Here is a 6560-nt window from a genome sequence, read left to right as displayed (position 1 = left end):
GGCCCACCAGCAGGCCCATTTTACAAGCACTCTTTAAATGACTGTAATTCTGTTACTGTTCCTCTTTTTTAAGTTACAGAGCTAGTTATTCCAGATGGAGTAGATGATGGGCCTAAGGAAGCTCCCCTGTGGTGTGCCAGTGTTCAAGATGAGAATGGAATAATGGGTGATCTCCCATCCTGGGATCTGTTACTCAGGAGGTAAAGTATCCATATGCACAGTGAACTGCCCTTAGTGTAGGGGGTTAACAGTGCATTCACCTCACAACAAACGGTCCCTGATTTGTGACTGGGATGAATCGTAAAGTCAACTTTATACAGAGTGTCACAAGCTAGTGTGCAATCCCTGCTGGTCCCAAACTCAGAGAAACAAGCAGGTATTTCATGAAAAAGAAAGTTGTAATTGTAAATGCAAAATTTGATGTTACTGACACTAGAATGTATTTCTAGAACCTGTTTCTACTGTAACTGGGAACACTAAACAAAGATAAATACTATTACTGAAGTGTGATATGAAAACATAGTGACTATATTATCTGTCCACACCTACAAATGCTGAAACAAATGTTTAGTCAAACTATTGTGATTGTACGGTAATCTGCTTCCTTCCTGTCTATTTGCCTTTTCACAAAAACATTTATTTTGAGCTGAGGTAAATATTGATTTATGCTAATAGAATTTCAGTCAGCAAGCATACGGACACTTGCAAACACCCTCACAAAAATCAAGAAAATAATTTGCATATCTGCCTCTGTCAAACGTCCCCCCTCAAAACTCAGGCTGACAGTGTTTTCATGAGAGAAATGAAAAAAAAAAATTTCTTCTATTTATATGTTTCTTCCAAGGGTAAATGCTGAAGAGAAATGTTGCTTAAAGATAACCTAAGGTTAATAAGTTAAACCAATAGTGGAATATGCTAATTAGACTGGCATCAAGTGAATAGGAAAGTAATCCATTTTTCATCCTGTCAGGCTGGGACATCAACAGCATTATAAACATTCAGTTTTAGCTTCTCAAAGTTGCCATTAAAGTTTTGTACTGGTAGTACAATTGCCAATTCAATAAGGAGAGGAGACCATTATTCAGATTCCTTATTACTCACAGACACAACTGATGAGGGTTTCTTATGGAGGAAAAGTTCCACATGACTTATACTCAAACAATCAGACTGGGGAGCTAATCAGCACAACTCTTATTCCTCTGTTGATCAGTATACTTCTCAAAGGCACTGAGGTCATTATTTTTGAAGGGACGGACATCATTTCAACACCAATATATTCTCAGTGATTCCAATCAAAAGTTTGGTATTCCTAAACATACCGGTACTTATCTGACCTTCCATCCATCCTCATGAGGCCAGTTCCTGGAAGTAGTTACTGTACTCTATACATTCACAGATTTTACAAGGTGAAAGCACTAGAGCTTAGAAATCAAAATGCCCCTCAGCACTGGGTTAGATTTTACTATACATAATCTGACTGCACTCACAACTGCTATGAGGTCTGTCTGTTAAACATTTTTAAAAAGAGATACAACACATTTACAATTAATTCATTTCACCAACCTGCTACCAAACAAACTGTTCTTATCTGAGAGACAGAAATCCATGAACAGAACAGGTCTCTGTGTTCCCCGTGTTTGAGATAAGAGGACTGAAAGAACATGAGATGGAAAATAACTGAATAGATGTGCAGGGAGTTTTTCATATTCATATCGAATATGAGGTTATTAATTTGGAAACTATTGGTGCTGCAACATGGAGATAACTTATATGCAATCATCTTCTCCCTTCATGCTCCAATGGGGTTCTGGACACGGCTTTCCACTCCAGCTGCTGGCCACAACAGTTAGTCAAACCCTACAACGACCTAATGCAGCTATGAAATTGTCTCTATGAATTTTCATCACTTTAAGATTTAGATAATGAAAAGTTATATTCTAAATGTGTAGATCACAGTCCCCCTGGTCCTATTCAAAATGAACAGAAAAATCTCTTCCAGATTTGACCAGTGTAAACTTTTATAGATATGCAGATATAAGTCCTATACATTCAGGCCACTGAGTCTCACAGCATAAACATAAATATATTTATTGTGAGTATGCATGTAGATAAATTAACATTTCAGCAACAAATCTGAAAGATGCAATAGTTAAACCGAAAGGGGAAAAAAAAAATCAAAAGGGGAATCTGTGCTGTGCTCAGAGTGGAGTCCTCCTACTGCAGCAACTCGTAAGCTATTGCACCTCTGTGTGTCAACTTCCATGGCAGTCTTCAAAAATTACCCTTATTTGTTCATCTCCTCAGATAAATTTCTTTGTTACTCCCCTGTGGTTGTTTGTTTGTACTCATCCCCCCCATCATTTCTACCTGACACTGACTACCAGCAGGCATTACTTGCTGCTTTGTTGAGCTCTGTTACTTCTTTATTTCCCAAAGCCGTGGATGACTTGTCTCTCTCTCACCAGCCTGGACAGAAAGCTGCAGAGCATTGCAATTTCATGCACCCATAACAGATATGATCCATGTGTGTCTATGTATGATCCACATGCACATAGTATTGTTGTATCTGATGAGAAGTTGTATCATTTCAAAGCTGACACGCAGTTCTCTTGTTCAAGATTTTTATTTTATATTTTGGGCCTGCTAAGACAGAATTAAAGGAAATGAAAGACTTTTGGATCTATCAAATTACATCTGTTAACTATTAAATTCCTGCGTAATAGTACGACTACATACACAAGACAAGTATCAAGATGCATGTTATGCTATACAAGATAAACTGTCAATCAAAAAAATAGTCTAAGCTATTTTTCTGATTTCCATGCAACTCTCGTGCAGTGGATAGAAATACATAGACTGTTTGCCTTTACTGTGAGATCACACCTTTAACGTTCAATAAATGGACATTTAGTGTCTTTTTCAAACCAGCTTTCAACCCTCTTCCATACACCTCAATCATCAGATGCTATCCCACTGAGCGAGCCATGACAATGGGCTGCCTATGGAGCAGGGCATGGGCAGAATATCAATAGCGTCTGGCTGGCCTGAGCCACGCTACTCTTCATCTCTCATTTCCCAAATGTGCGCCTCTGGAAAGAACAGGCCAAACCCCAGACTAATGAAGATATCCTGCAGCAGTATTTTTTAAAAGTGTTCCCTACACACTTCTAGGACATTACTATCTATACCTGTAGATACTAGAAGTTGGAATACACAGTGAGGAGAAGATAATCATTTTCTTGACATTCAAAGTAAGGAGGATTATGTACACACACTACCAATACATTTTTATCTCACCGAATCATTCCTTCCAGAGGAATATCCCTAAATCACCAACAAGCCTTCGCACAATCAAATAAAGAAATGTATCAGACTTGGGCATTAAGTTTTTGCAAATGGTACTCTGCCTAAATACAGAAATAGTCCCAGTCATACTACAGAACCCTATACACTGCCCCTAAGAATACACTTTGCTGCATCCATTTTATTAAGTTATAGAGTAAACTAATTACAATATTTAAGCTCTCATACGACGGTACCTATCGACTCTATGCAGCTCAAGAAGTGCCCGTCTGATGATACAGAGGTTTTCAGCTCTACAAGCCAGACTCATGACATGCACGTTTTCTTGTTTTAAGGTGATCCCAAGACCAAACACACCTCCTTTTAGCTCCTGGGAGGAAAAATGTCACGATCCAACTCGCACGTGTTACGTGTACCGTACATTAGTGGTACTCGGAAGAAATAACCCCGCAATCTTTGATGTTCCTTTCAGAGTAGGTAGAGGCATCTTTAGTAATGATACCAAGAATGTACTAATGCAGACTAAAATGCGAATCCCTTAACTATTGATCCTCTCCTCGGGTGCACGTTCTGCAAATTACATTTAGCCTTATGCTTTGAGCTTTGGATATACAGAGCGTTTGAGTAATCTGACGTGATAAGCTTGTAAAATGCCGTGCCTGGTGCCTGGGTAAAGCTGTGCAACATACAATATGAGTAATAATCCTTCACCATTAATTTAATTGTTTTCGACAAAAAATATTCAAAACGAATGCGATTGCGTCTACACGTAACAAGCTATAACGGAGGATCAGACAAAAACTGTATGTGTGGAGACTGATTTTTTTACATCTTGTACAACTTCACATACTGAATCCAAACAGCCTGAAGAAAACTCAAAAGTGACCAAAATTGATCCCCTTACCTCACGGGCGCAGCCGCTGTATTCCAAGTGCACCAAAGGTCATTGCGCAAATTTTCAGAGGACAAGATGCAGGAGTGGTGAGAAGTAGGTTACACTGCACAATACCTAATCCGGTTGTTAGTGTCCTTCAGACGTGGTCAACCCACTAATCTTCAAAAAAAGCGAAGGGGGTCGGAGGGATCCGGGTGCAGACGCTCCGCTTATAATCTTGCCACTTATGCGTGTGGCTCACTTTCTCTTGCGCCGATGTCAGTTAAAGTTGTCCGTATTTCTTTCACGAACACAGATGCACATGAACAAAAGCTGCGAACGTTTCCCTGTGCAAAAGAAGAAAGGGTCAACGCGGTCTTCAGCGAAGCCTGTTTACCATTCCTGACAGGTGGCAAGTCCTGCCACCCGCTGAAAAGATCCACACATCACCTAACGGAATGTGGAGACGGCTGAAGCCATAAAGCGATTCTCCGGGCAGATTACCCGATGAGTTGTGTTGGTTTTTACCCATTTCCTCGTTTCTTGCGCTCTGGCGCCACCCAAAGTTGGAGTCCAAGTGTCCAGGATTCCCAAATGTGCTGCCCTTTAACAAATTTAGGCCACGCAATTGGAGCTGAAAAGATGAAGATTTTGAGACACAGTGCCAGTGATGATGTTTTTTGTTTTGTTTGGTGCAGGTTTTGACATTTGGATTCATTCTAACATCAGGTATCAAATCAGAGCATCTGCATATCGGTAACATTAAATTAATCGAAAACTTCCTTCATCCCTACTAAACGTCCTCACTATAGTTAAAGCTGTGCACCCCAGGATGCTTCTGTCACAACTAGTTTTCCCAGCTGGATATCCCGCACTGCAGGGCTGCTGCTTTTTCTTCCGTTTGCTCTCATTTTACTGCCTCACCGTTTGCGCCGGTTCCCAATTAACCCAATTAGCTTCCGAGATAAAAGGCAATACTTCCCTTTGTTTTTAAGGCCAGCTCTCGATTTCTGATTTCCATTTCCTCTTTGTTTTCTTCATTTATTTTTCATGGTTATGTCTGAAATTTTTACCTCCTGATAAACAAAACATCCAACACTTTGCTTTCTTTTCACTTGTGGCATCTGAATCTTAAATTCAAACCTAATCCCAATCAGACACAATTTAAAAGCTAAAACGATTCCTTATTTATTTCGTTGTAAATTGTACATAAAGCCGAACTGGAATTAATCTAGTCTCCTACAGAAATCGACTTCTGTCTTGGGATCTCAGAAATCCCAGCTACAAAACGTGCTGGCAGTTTTTATGCAAAGCTGAATCTACAAATTTCAAAGCAGTCTGTTTGTTTTCACTCTCTCCTTAACTATTATTATTTTTCTCTCACAGGTCATAATATCAATGTTTCTGGGTCATTTCTATTTATCACCTTCATTAAAATATGCAAAAATATGTGGAATGGAGAGCCTACTTCAAAATGATAATAGTAGCTTTTAATAGTGCCACTGAAAGGAAGAGTGTAGCTATTATTTATACTTATATAAGACACCTAAAAAATGTTGTATTACAGCCAGAGTCAACAAAGCATGAGTTCAGTATCCTTAACACTGACCTTTTATTGTCTCTGGGCTTATATAAAAGGGATTAAATGAGACTTCACAGACTTGTGTAAATGTGCTTTTTAAAATTTTTCATTTTATGTTTGAAAAAGAAGGAATAAGAAGAGATATTTTTTAGCATGCAGTGCCCCTAAGTCTTGACAATCTGCATAGTATGTCTCTATCTGGCAGGGCTGGATAGATAGATCAGTTGCAATTTGTTCCTGTCTTTTCCGTAAATCTCATAAGCAGAGTGAAAACACCCTCAGTATCAAGTGTATTAGATGTAAGTGCTGAATCTGCATGCGAGATTGCATAGTATAACAATGCCTACATGCCCAAGACTTTTCTCAGCTTATCTTACACTGATCCCATATAAGCCCTGATCTGGAAATCTGCATGCAGATTTCATCAGCATTTATAGTGTTTTCTTCACACAACTCTTGAATATCCTGCAAAGATAAAGAAGATTAGGCCTAAATAGAAAAGGAAAGCTGAGGTCAAAATTCACCTGCAAAAACGGGAGAAAATAAATACGACAAGCAGAAAAAACAACTCCTCCGTAACAGACTGTTTAAATTCAAAGTTAGCAAAACTACCACTGGTGTCTGCTATCAAAATTAGTAAGTGATATATTGTTGGCTAGTTAGTATTAGTTCAACCATAAACAGACCCAAAGCCAATCAAACAATTATACAAAAAAGGCCACAAAAAAGTAAAGTGAATATCAACAGATCCATGAAAACCAGAAAGCAATGCAAAGGAAAAAAGGAACAAAGCAACACAAA

General features: G+C 38.9%; 1 protein-coding gene across 7 annotated transcripts in view; it reads right to left on the bottom strand.

Annotated features, from left to right (window-relative positions):
* LOC102291985 (protocadherin-15) overlaps positions 1-4997 on the bottom strand; it is a 209037-nt gene extending 204040 nt beyond the window's left edge. For 4 of the 7 annotated variants that reach the window (XM_005914101.3, XM_042225131.1, XM_042225128.1 and 1 more), the window contains exon 1: positions 4208-4997. The gene's annotated coding sequence lies outside the window, so the exon portion shown is untranslated. The remainder of the gene's footprint in view (positions 1-4207) is intronic. The other 3 variants (XM_042225136.1, XM_042225139.1, XM_042225143.1) reach the window with 2 other exon arrangements.
* Positions 4998-6560: the final 1563 nt, after the last annotated feature.

Source organism: Haplochromis burtoni, unplaced genomic scaffold, assembly GCF_018398535.1.
Source record: "Haplochromis burtoni strain Fernald_Lab_line unplaced genomic scaffold, NCSU_Asbu1 Contig_7, whole genome shotgun sequence".
Taxonomy (NCBI): Eukaryota; Metazoa; Chordata; class Actinopteri; order Cichliformes; family Cichlidae; genus Haplochromis; species Haplochromis burtoni.
Note: the sequence above shows the minus strand (reverse complement) of the source record. Positions and strands in the feature narration are given on the sequence as shown.